This window comes from Micropterus dolomieu, linkage group LG16 (genome assembly GCF_021292245.1).
Source record: "Micropterus dolomieu isolate WLL.071019.BEF.003 ecotype Adirondacks linkage group LG16, ASM2129224v1, whole genome shotgun sequence".
In the NCBI taxonomy this organism is placed as follows: Eukaryota; Metazoa; Chordata; class Actinopteri; order Centrarchiformes; family Centrarchidae; genus Micropterus; species Micropterus dolomieu.
The window spans coordinates 16,482,021-16,495,114 of NC_060165.1; positions in this window are offsets into that span (position 1 = coordinate 16,482,021).

Sequence of the window (13,094 nt, forward strand, 5' to 3'; positions counted from 1 at the left end):
GCTGGAGCCATTCCCAGCATGTATTGGCCAAGAGTCACGGTACACTCCATCACAAGATGTACTGTATATATTTACAGGACACATATGCATCTATATATACAAATAGACAGACAACTCATTTAGTTTAGAGTCTCCAGTACACTGAGTCTATGGTTTGTGGGAGGAAACGTGAGCTCCCTGAGGAAATCACACTGACACAGGAAGAACATACAAACTCCATGCAGGCCAGGCCTGCAGGTCCGATTAAAGTCTTTCTAGCTGTGGAGAAACAATGTGAATGGTAGATTAATTCGCTTCTAGCTACCTCTGCAGCCTCTAATTTATGCTGATGGGTTTTGTGGACTGAGGTAAAAAAAAATATTTGCACAAGGACCATTTCTGGCCTCTGAGCCACATATGATTTATAATCCCCCCAGTCATTTAAAAGACTGTAATGGGAATATTTAGGTTAAAGAAAAAAGGAACTCCCTTGAGACATGTAGCAGTTGAGATTCTTGCATCTGGAAGCAGGTTGTACGGTGTCCAATGATCAATGCTCCTGAGAACCAGGAGCCAATTTTTTTTTTTAAGTCACAATATTGTGTAGTATGGAGTCTCAGAAGTGATAAATATCAATAACATGCTATCTAATGAACCAAAATACTAAGTGAATAAGATTTACTTCAATACATTTTGGGGTTTTTTATTTACCTCCAAAAAGGTAAAGCTCCTTTTTTTGGTTCCACCACAGACTTAATAATTTATCTATGTCAAATTTTTTCCGATGCAACATTTTCCTCACAACTGCTTTCTCTTTTTAATTGGGCAGTTGATACCAAAAGTATCAGTGCATTACTGCCACCAACTGTTTATTTTTAACTTGTGTTTAAGGAGTTTGGCCATCAAACATTAACCCTTTCCTTTTCTTTATTTTTTATTCACTGCTAAGATAGACACGCCTAGACCAAAGAAACAATTATTTTTATCATATACATGCAAATGGATAAAGTGAGATTAAGTGGAAATGTTAGAAGGAAAATGGGGAAATAAATAAGATAATGTGGGTAAAAAATGATGGAAAATGCTAGAATTTGTTCTAGGACCTAAAAAGTATAATTGAGTTTTCAGTTATCAACTTAACTCGTAAAATAAAGTGTAAAACCTTTGGGAACTGCTTTCTTCACTTGCTAACTTTGTAGAGTTAAATTACAACGGTCTAGCCCAAACAAGAAGCTATATAAAAATGAACATTTTAGAGTTATGACTGGCTCAGAATCCTTCCCCTCTGATAAGTCTTGGGTCTTGGGGTTTTTACAGACAAGGACAGACTGAAAAGCATCAGTGTTTGACCGCTGGCGCTCATCCCAGCACCTCAAGAGTCCCTTCAGTACAGCAATATTGATGTACTTCAATCTGTTGCCCCCATGTGGTGGTTATTAGTACAGCATGTTCTACTTTTTGTCTCTCCCCCCTGAAACACACACATGCGTAAACACGGTGCAACCTGATCTTCTGACCAGACGTCTATCTTCTAGACTATAAGCACTTAGACTTATTGCTTTAGGTCCGATGCCAGTTATGTGTGTTGGTACATGTGTGTGTCTGCCAGGTTTCAATTAATGTTTAAAAACCTTGAGAAGAAGAAGTTTGGAGAAAATCACTTGTGTGCAAATTTGTTTTCATGGACTTAATAATTCAGACACTGTGTGTGTGTGTGTGTGTGTGTGTGTGTGTGTGTGTGTGTGTGTGTGTGTGTGTGTGTGTGTGTGTGTGTGTGTGTGTGTGTGTGTAGGTGCCTGGCTAGTGGCGCTTATGCAAGTAACCTGAGCTGCTTCACTATGTCGAAAGCAAAGACTGGTAAGACTGCCAAAAAGCAGATGTGCCATAGATTTATGCAGATGGTTAGCTCAACCTGCGAATCCAGACTACATTAATCAAATGTAGCCGACACAAACACCTGGGCTTACAGCTGTCTGACTACCTGCAATGTGAAACAAAATTTCTCAATCAAATCCTCCTATCAGCACAACAGTAATGTTTTAAGCCCTGTAATCACTGTGTATGTAACATTTTATATGAAAAAGTACACTAGCTGGTGTAGTTTACACTATATCCCTTAATTTAGGGATCGTAAGGAAATTCTAAGATGGTTTGTGTGATACAGGTAGATGTTTCAAACATCCAGGTCTGTTGTGTTGAGCAGATCTTCTGGGCTGCCTTTAGTGCTGGTTCTCTCTTGCAGCACATGTGAGCCCATGAGAGACAAGGTGAGAGAATTAGTTGGCCTGCCTGATGATGAGTCTCTGTTTTAAGCACAGTACTTGCCACATGGCCACATGGTAGGAACAGAAGGTGGTGTCTGGGTGCTGTCTGAGATTTTATTAGAAGCCTCTGTGTGTCTGTGCCAAGAAGTCCAAGAATATCCCTGTTTGCTAATATGCTTGCTTGGATCTCCTACTGTGTACCTCTGTCAGAGCATGTGCATGTATTAGTTGTTTTTTTCTTTGTTCATTTGCTTGCCTTTATGTATCTGTGAATGTGTCCGTGTATAGTGTTGACAAGGAATAAACATCCAGGGCAGACAGTTTGTAATCCAGTTTCACACTTGCCAGTTTTTAACCTTAAAGTTAATGCAGAATAGATAATGGCTCATTCGAACAACTGACTCTATGAACCTCTTGTCCAGAGTACTTATGACCTAATGAGATATAGTACTGCACAGCGTACAAATCTGGTTTAGAAGAAGAAGAGGTGACCCCTTGTTAAGTCCCGTCCCCCTTGCCTGCAAGCTTTCCATTCAACACATATGCAGTTGACAAAGATTTACCCCTTTAAAGTTTTTTTTACTAATGTTTCCTTTTTTACAGACAAAAGCAGGCTTCACATTTCCAGCTGAAATAACAACAAACAAGAACTCTGTGAAAAAGGGTCTTAAACTTGATGGCTACATCTAGATACCGTGCTGAAAGCTGAATGTCCTGGGCATGTTTTTTTTAACCTGATCTGCAACCTCAAAAAATAATAGTAGCAAGCTAATTACATGTTACATACATATTCTATCTATCTTATTTGACTCTATGTTTACCTTTAATTACAACTAATTGACAAAGCATTTCCACTTCTTTAGGGTGAATAATTCCTTGATTGTTTTAAGTAATGTTAAAGTATGTATTTAAAACAGTATTTTGCTCACATGTCATAGACATTACATAGATCTATACCATATGTTAATTGAAGATGGTAGATGTCTCCATTCAAATATGTATTAGAACACATACATCAAAAATGATTAGCTGTGAACATAATTCTTTATCTACGCAGAGAGAAGGGCAATAATCAGTTTGAAATGTGTGTGGGTTTATAACTGTTCAGAATCCTAAACCTCAAATTTTATGTTGGAGTATGTCATCCATCACTTGGCATTATTACAAGGAACTCAACACAATTACCGTAATAGGACAAATAAATCATGAGAAAAAGCCACTGAGAACACATTTGAGAGGAGGAAGCAGGCTGACTAAGCAAAATGTCAGAATGTGTGTTTCCCAGCCTCCATAATAAGATCAGCTTGGAACAGCTTAACTCTGGTTCACAAAAACACAGAGGCAACCAACCCTCAAAGAAACAAACATTCTGGGCAAGTTACACAAGGAGGGCACAATGTTGATTGTGTGTACACTAGAGGAAAGCACCTCACATTTTCCTTTATCTGAGGGCTTTTGTCTGTAGATTACCTCTTGGAGAAATAAATACACATCCAGTACCACCACCATTTCATTGCAACCATAAAAATATAATTAAAAAGTAAGTATGAACAGCTTCCATGGCAAGTCTTGTCCAATTTCCCAAATTTAGGATGATTCCATTTGTAAAGTTCAAATCAATACTCAGATTAGGAAATATGCAACAGCAGCAGCATGAAATAATATCCTTTGAAGAACACAACGTAACTCCACTTCATGAGATACGCCAACAAGAAATGTTCTAACTGTCCAAGCACCACAGATTGCTTTCATTCATTTCCTGCTTTGTTGATAATTTCCCCATTTATCTATAGTGGAAAAGAAAGAAACAACTCTCTACAGATCACAGAAACTGTCTGTGTTTTGTAGAAAAATAAATAAATAAAAAACACCATTTGGCACACACTTTGTCTCTTTAGGTTCGTAGTGTAAACATAGCTTCTACTAGCTCATGACCATGGAGCTGTCATGGATTTCATAAACAGATACTGTGTAATTGGTTGGTCTGCATCTTTAAAACTCAAGGCCGGTAGAACACATCAGTGATTTGTATTATTTTGTATTATAGACCAACAAACCAAGACTGAAAGCTGTTTAAAGTTGCAAAGAGAGGCAGACTGATGTTCTCAGTCTCGGAAGTATTCACAGAAATTTGATTCAATATAAAAAAAATGATATTGCTTAATGCAGCTTTTAATCATGTGAGAATCATTGTAGTCTTGCTTAGGGAAGTGCAGGCCTTCTTTTAAATATCAGTGCAACCACTACTTGCAACCGATGAACACACAGAGGTCAAAAGAAAGAATCAGGGAGCGGCTGCAAACTGAGTGCATTCAATATCACTTTTTAAGAAAAAATTAAATAATTACATAAAGGGGGAAAATGGGTGGGTCAAATCTATCTGGGTCAGCCACTCAAAGAATCGAAAGACAATGTTCGTAGTATCCATTGAATTTATGTCCTAATATAATTTATTACTTGGCGTTAATACAGGGACATTAAACAAGTTACAGTTGAGTGCAAACAAAGTATTAGGAAAACAGTGTTAAAAGCCAATGTCTGCCATCTGGCTTAATGGAAAGGATAAGACAGCATAAGGCAGACATCAACACATTCAAGGAGAAGAAGCACAGTGAATAAGCACAATGACAAAATGTCTGTTTTCCAGCCTCCATTCTGCAGACAGTCTGGAAAAGCCTGGATTCACACAAAAACACTGCCAGTAAAAACACACCAACCTCAAAGAAATAAATATTTTGGGCAGTTTCTTGATGAAGGGCACAAATGTGAACTGGACTAATGGAAAGCTCTTTTTATATCTGAGCTGCTTGTCTATTCTTTGCCCTTTAAAATGTACAGGGACAACAAGTATCAAGGGACAGCATACCAATTATCAAGTGTTATTTTTTTATCATTTGGGCCCTTAAATTAGTGTCTCCTATACAAAAAATGTCTCCAATCAAAAGTTTGACAACAATGGATCAGAGATGGGGACTCGAGTTAGAGACTCAGACTCAAGCCGCACTTAAGTCGCACACACAGTGACTTCAGACTTGACTTGAGACTCGTCCTTAAAAGACTTCAGACTTGACTCGGACTCCAGGTGCGGGACTCCTGAACAATTAATTTAGTTTATTTTTAGTTTATTTTTAGGAAACGTTTAATGAGCTTGCTGTTATTCCCCTCCCTGCGTTACCTATAACCTACCTACGTAACACATACTACGTATCAACAAACACCGGCAGCTGCTCCGCCATTCATAATAAACTTTGGCTTTAAAACTTCATACAAGACCCAAAAAAAGAAGCGCTGAATGCAAAATAGGTTAGTAACCTGTGGTTAGTAACATGTTTAGCTCAGCATTGGCTATCCAACGTTAGCTTGCTTCTTGCTTTAGCTACGACCTACGAGAGGTTAACAATTAAATTAAATTCAAATTAGCTTTATTGGCATGAATGTGTAAACTCCGACTGTTGTTTATTATGAAAAGATCAATGTGTGTTTGTTTGCTGCCAAACATGTGGTGGTCGATTAACGTAATCATTTACATCTCACTGGCTGACATCACGTTAATTATTAACATTGGCTGCAAACAGGTTACAGGTTTATTGTTGATCATGCAACATTACAGTTTTATTTAGTTAACGTTACACTGGTTTGAGATTCTGAGGGATGTGTTGACTTACAGTAGTTTATAAGCTGTCATTACTTGCATTGTACATTACATGGTTGTGGTCTGTAAGTGAAAAACAGGTTATAGTTACAGAATCCCTTATGGATATGCAGTGTTTTAAGTAGCCTGAAGTGAACGCAGCAGGTGATACAACATTTATTATTACCACGAGTGACTTGAGACTTGACTTGGACTCTAGCTCAAAGACTTGTCAGCATCTCTGCAGTGGATTAATGTAATATGTAATGTTAATATTTTAGATTTGTCTGCGGCCTTTGACAGCACTGACTACATTATTTTAATTGATCGGTTTGAAAAATGGGTTGGGATATCTTTGGTAGCACTAAACTGGTTTTCCTCTTGTTTATCCAAGTATCAGCTGTATGATGAAGCATCTACCTGTGTTCCTCTGACTTGTGGGGTGCATTAACGATCAATTCTCGGGCCAAATTTATTTTAATTTTCATTTTACATGCTTCCCTTAGGGCATCTGTTTGGCTGTGTGCTTTATCACTGCTATGCTGATGATACACAACGTCTCGGGTTACATATGTAACCCTTGTTCCCCGAGAAGGGGAACGAGACACTGCGTCGGTGACGACACTATTTGAACGCCTCTGGGCGTAACAGGGCTGCAATCATGAATGAAACTACTCCAATCCTATTGCCGTTGCTTGAACAGTAGCGTGTGACGGCGTAACTGGAGGCGTATATAAGCACGCCCGGCACACCGGACACATTAGCTCTTTGAAGCAAGGCACTCCAGGCGGGGCAAGGTGTGGCCGACCGACGCAGTGTCTCGTTCCCCTTCTCAGGGAACAAGGGTTACATACGTAACCCGAGACATTTCCCTTCGAGGGAACTCGAACTGCGTCGGTGACGACACTATGGGAACGAGAATACCCACTATTCCACGCCTCCGCCTCCGCCTGCCCCCGCAGTGTGCAGAAACCTGTAGGCACAACTAGGAGGAGAGCGCACGGGTGCCGGGTGCAGAAGGAAGGTCCAGACTGTAAAACCGGATGAAAGTGTGAGGAGTGGCCCAGCCAGCTGCCTCACACAAATCCTGGAGCGAAGCCCCTACGTGGAGGGCCCTAGAGGCCGCCATGCCTCAAGTACGGCATAGTTGAAGGTAACCCGCGCGCCTGATAGGCCAGGGAAATAGTCTGAACAATCCAGTTGCTGATCGTGTGTTTAGAAGCGGGGAGCCCAGCCTTGGGGGACCCGAAACACACCAGCAACTGGTCTGCTTTCCTCCACCGGGAGGACCTCAGAGTGTAAATACTCAGTGCTCTGACCGGGCAGAGCAGATGAAGTCTCCCGTCCTCCGCCGTCACATGAGGTGGGGGAGGAAACGCCTGCAGCACCGTAGACCCCGCCAACCTGGACGGAACCTTAGGGACATAGCCCGGACAGGGGTGCAGGATGGCTCTGACCCTCCCCGGGGCAAACTCCAGGCATTGAGGAGAAACCGAAAGTGCCTGGAGATCCCCCACCCTCCTCAGAGAGGTGATAGCGAGAAGAAAGGCCATCATAAGGGTCAGGTGCTTGGCCTCAGCCGACTCCAGGGGTTTGAAGGGGTCCTCAGCCAGCGCTTCGAGAACCACCGCCAGGTCCCAAGTGGGAACCCTGGAATGTGGCAAACACATTCCACTTCAGGCCGTATGTCCTTCTCGTGGACGGGGCTCTGGAGCTGAGCAGCGTCTCGACTGTCCCCACTGTTAGGCCCGCCTCCAGGAACTGGGCCCCCTCAGGGGCCAGATCCACAGTCTCCACAGGGTGGGGCAAGGGTGAAAGACCTGGCCCTCTGCCTGAGACAGCAGGTCCCTACTCAGGGGGACCTGCCATGGCGGGCCCTCGAGGAGCGATATTATGTCCAGAACCACACTCGGGCCAGCCAAAACAGGGCTACCAGCAGTAGACTGACACCGTCCTGACGGACCCGCTCCAGAATCCCCGGGAGCAGAGTGCCTGGGGGAAAAGCATACAGGCGCAGCCTCTGCCCCGTCTGTACCATGGCATCCAGCCCTAGCGGGGCTGGGGGCGAGAGGGAGAACCACAGGGGACAGTGCGTAGTCTCTCGAGACGCAAACAAGTCCACGTCTATGGGGCCGAACCTTTCGCATAATAACTCCACCACCTGGGGGTGGAGTCTCCATTCCCCAGGCCTCAGCCCCTGTCTCGACAGCAGGTCTGCTCCCTGATTCTGGGTCCCAGGGACGTATGTCGCTCTGAGGGACAGCAGTCTCTGCTGGGACCACAGGAGGATCTGATGTGCCAGCTTGCATAACGGGCACGAGCGCAGACCCCCCCGGCCACCACCGCTGTGTTGTCGGTCCAAGGATGTGGCGACCGTGGAGAGCGGGCAGAAAACTCCTCAGAGCTCTGAAAACCGCCAACATTTCCAGGCAATTTATGTGCCAAGAGAAATGATGCTCCTGCCAGGAGCCTCTCGCAAAGCGGCCGTCCATGACCGTGCCCCACCCCGCGAGTGAGGCGTCTGTCGAAATAATTGTCCGGCGACATGACGCTCCCAACACGGGACCCTGGGACAAGAACCAAGGCTTCCTCCATACTGACAGGGAACAAAGGCACCTGCTCGTAACCCGTATCAGACGGAACAAATTTCCCCTCGGGGAGAATCCCTTGGATTTTAGCCACCACTGCAGGGCTCTCATGTGCAGCAGGCCAGAGGGGATTACGCTGGACGCTGCCGCCATGAGACCCAACACCCTCTAAAAGTGTTTCACAGTGATGGTGCGACCTAGCTTCACTCTGGTCACCGAGGACAAAATGGACCCGACGCGTGCAGGCGACAGGTGGGCCCGCATCGTCGTCGAGTCCCACACCACCCCTAGGAACGTAGTCCCTTCTTTGCGTTGAGCCGCAGCCCCAAACGCTGAAGGTGGGCGAGGACCAGTCGTCAATGTAGTTTAATATGCGGATGCCCTGGAGCCTCAGCAGGGCCAGAGCTGCATCCATGCATTTGGTGAACGTGCGAGGAGAGAGTGCTAGGCCGAACGGAAGAACCTGATACTGGCACGCTGCACGCCCGATCGTTTTCCAGCTGCAACCCCTCGAGGCGGGCAGACTGGTGAGAGCTCGCTGGCGGTTAGCGTGTCCCGAGCGCCAAGACGGCAGGAAAACAGCGCCTGTTGCCTGAGCCGCCACAAGGGAGGGGACCTCGGTCAGCCTCTCGGGGGGCTGTGGGCGAGAGCACCGCCTCGCGTCCCGGTTTTGTTGAGGGGGACTACGGGAAGCGACGCTTCACTTCTGGCTCCGGCAGTAGGAGCTAGACGAGGGCTGAGCCCGTCTCTCTTCAGCCGGGGGAGATATTGCTCAAACGCCTCTCCCTGTATTTCAGCATGCTGAAACCTGCTGATGACAGCATCCACCGCCTCAACAAACAGGCCAATAGGAGAGAGGGGCACATCCAGGAGAAAAGCCTTCTCCTTCCCCTGGATGCCCGAGAGGTTGAGCCACAGATGGCGCTCCGTAGCCACCAATGCTGCCATGGAGCAGCCAATGCTTGGTAACACGGAGCGTTTAAGTCCGTAGCTCTACGGAGCTCAGTCAGGTCCTCCTCAGAAGGACCTCCCCCTAGGTCATAGTCTTGAGAAGATCGGCCTGGTACGCCTGCAAGATGGCCATAGTGTGCAGGCTTGCACCAGCTCGACCCGCTGCCATGTAGGCCTTGCCTACCAAAGCGGATGTTTCGTCCGACACAGCTTGGTGGGGAGCGCCGACATCTGAAGGAACGAAGCAAGGGTGGGAGAAAGATAGCTCACGAGCGCTTCCTCCCCCCAAGGCATCGTTCCGTAGCCGTGCTGCTTAGTTTCTGTGACGTTGCTGTAGTCCAGCAGAGGGGACACAGTCAGCCGTGCAGAGCAGCTATTTTTTTTTTTTTTTGGTCTGTTCCATGATTTACATAAGTCATTGTGCAAATCAGAAAAGAACGCGGGGGTGACGCTCGGGCTGCAGAAAAGCTCATAGAGGTTACAGCCGGCCCGCGGTTCCTGCCCCGCCTCTCATAGGCTGATGACATCGGCCCGGCTCCCGGAAGTCATCCTCCTTGTCATCCTCGTCTAGCTCCTCAGACTCAGACTGTGCAAGCCTCTCCAAACTCATACCTTGGGAGGGAGAAGCCGAGAAGCAGACTCCCGAACGAGGAAGAGAGGAGGCGGAGTCAGCAGACGAGGAACGGGAAAAAGCCTCGGCAGTCCCGATGTCCTCGGAGATGTAGTGCTGGGTGCCCCATGACCGAAGCCGCCGCGCCGCCTCGGGGAGAGTGCATCCGGCCGTCTTCAGAAAAGAGAGCCACACGGGACCTCAGCACCCTCAGGGGCAGGGCCTCGCGATGGCCGCAAGCAGCCCCCTCGAGAGCTGCCTGGGCATGCGGCAGCCCCAGACAGAAAACACACAGGGCGTGAGTGTCCCCCCGCCGTGATGTAGCGCGGGCATGGAAAGACACACTGCCTGAACTGCTCACCAGCCATCTCTTCTGCTTCTCCTTCCAGGTAATTTCGTCTTGTGGTAGCTTTCTTCTGAGTAGTCTCAAACATGCCAGAGTGCCTGCTGAATAGAAAACAGCTAATGTGTCCGGTGTGCCGGCGTGCTTAAATACGCCTCCAGTTACGCCGTCACACGCTACTGTTCAAGCAACGGCAATAGGATTGGAGTAGTTTCATTCATGATTGCAGCCCTGCCACGCCCAGAGGCGTTCCCATAGTGTCGTCACCGACGCAGTTCGAGTTCCCTCGAAGGGGAACTCTCCATTTGCCTAAGCCAAGACACTGTTGCCCAGTTAGTTAGTCCAAAACTCTGCCGCAAGATTACTCTCTAAGACCTCATATCGCTCTCACAGCACCCCAATTCTGATGTCACTGCACTGGCTTCCAATTAAATCCAGGATATAATTCAAGATTATCCTCTTCATCTGTACGGTGTTGAATAATCTTGCTCTAGAGTACTTAAGTGAACTACTTAAAGAGGTGGTATTATGCTCATTTTCAGGTTCAAAATCCTTGAAAAAAATATGGTGTTTTTTGAAAATTAAACCATGTAAACCTGTTCTGGTTTACATGGTTTAATTTTGGTTTTAAAATGCAGCTCTTCTTTTCACCCTGTGTTGAAGGCTTCGTTTTAGCTATGGAGTGATACATCATGTCTCTAAATGACAGCTGCACATGCGCAATTCCTAGTTAAGGACTATTAGCCAATCAGAAGCAGAGAAGGTCGGGTCAGAGAGAAACCAGTAAACAGCTTCGGTTCAGCAGTACAAGTTGCCGACCAGCTTGACAACATAGGAGCAAGAGTTTCAGAGTGATGAGTTATTTCTCTGTAACAAAAGTATCTTTCATCCATAAAGTTTTACCTGTGCTCTGTCTCTACATCACAGTAACAACTTTACACAGTAAACCTATTACAAGGACAAAAAAGGTACATAACTCAATAAAGGAGAGGGAAAAAGCCAAAAAGCATAATACCACCTCTTTAAGCCTTATACATCTGATATACATCTGTAGACACTGTGCAGTGTCTGCAGTTGTAATGCTTCAAGGTTCAAACCTTTTATCCTTGTAAATGAGGCCTTGAACTGTGTTGTTTTTGTTGTTTTTGCTTTTATTTTGCTACATCTGCTGCTGTAATGTTACTTTTAACTTTCTGTCAAACACTTTTTAACCTAGGTTTTGAAAAGAGCTATCTATATAAAATTTTACTTTACTTATTTTCTTTTAATTCTCAGTTGAATGAATAGTACATTCACTCAAGGACCACCACGGTAAGAAACCTTTAAGGACTGTGGTAAAATAAACAAGGAGACATATAAATAACATAACATTTATGATAAAATATGACTTGATAAAATGAGTGCACTCTGAGAATTTGCAGTTTGCTGAGATTCTAAAAAGTATTTGATACATGTTAAACACCTTCATTGTTTCTCAGTTAATCATGTACATGTGTTTAGTGACCTTTAAGGGCTTCAAAACCCTTTTTGAAGGGTTTGACCCAAGAATACTAATGACTTGCTCACATGGCCTTTGGGGAATCTACTGTGACTCTAAAGTCATCTATCACTGAATGTCAATAGAGACACACATGGGGGAGTGAAAAAAGGGAGTTATCGCTAATCTATTATTCAAAAACAGATGTTCTCAAGATAATAAGAAATGTAAGAGAGAAAGAGAAAAAATAGACAAAGAAAAATAATATATATGGCTTCAATAAATGCTGCAGAGAGAGGAAATAGTTATAGGTCATTTTCATCTTCTAATAACAAAAACTTTAAATGCATTAAGTTTGCTTAGATGAATGACTGACTACTGTTTGCTTTCTCATTATATAGGTTTTGAGATGAATTGTGTACTTAAATGAGGAGCTTGTTTTGGTCTTCATGCTCTTCCCAACCACTGTTCCCATGTTTGAAAAGTACAGCATCTAAATTAAAGGAACATTTCATTCTTTTTCAACAAAGTTTGTGCAATCAATCCTATAATTTAAAATTTTTGAAGAAGCATGGAGAGTCTGCTAAACACAGCTTCACAACAGGATCCTTTGGTTCAATCATCACAAGCCTTACCCTTCCCTTCATGCCTCATTCCTCTACCATTTTGTTACACTCTGTGTACTGAGGCTAAAACAGACGTGGCAGGCCATGATAATGAAATGACTCACACAATGTATTGCAGTGCTGTGTTAGATTATCACCCACCGGCTGACTGAGCTTTTGAACTTATACAATAGCAAAAGTAAAGTGGCACATAAAAAAGCTTGAACTCTTGTGAGTAATATGTTTTTAAAGCCAAATGGCAAAAGCTACGCAATTAAATTCAAACATTAAATTTTAGCATTAAAACTCCTCAAAATGGTGTTTTTAGATCTATGAGATTGTTGGTGTTATTATTAAGTCAATGAAAAATGGTTAGGGTCAAACGAGTCTGCAGATGCAAGCAAGCACATACATTTTTTTTAAACGCTGTGGAATGACACATTTTGCTAAACAGATTTTCTGCTGTGGGAGAAAAAGAAAAATGTGCAAAATGAGCACATTCATTTTTTTTCTTTTGTATCTTGGGAAATCAGATATCTTGAGTTAGAATGTGAGTTATGAAAGTTTTCCACACACAACAAATGCGTCCAAGATGGTCTCTAAGAATGGTATGTGAGTGGAGTAACAAACCGCACTGCGACCAATT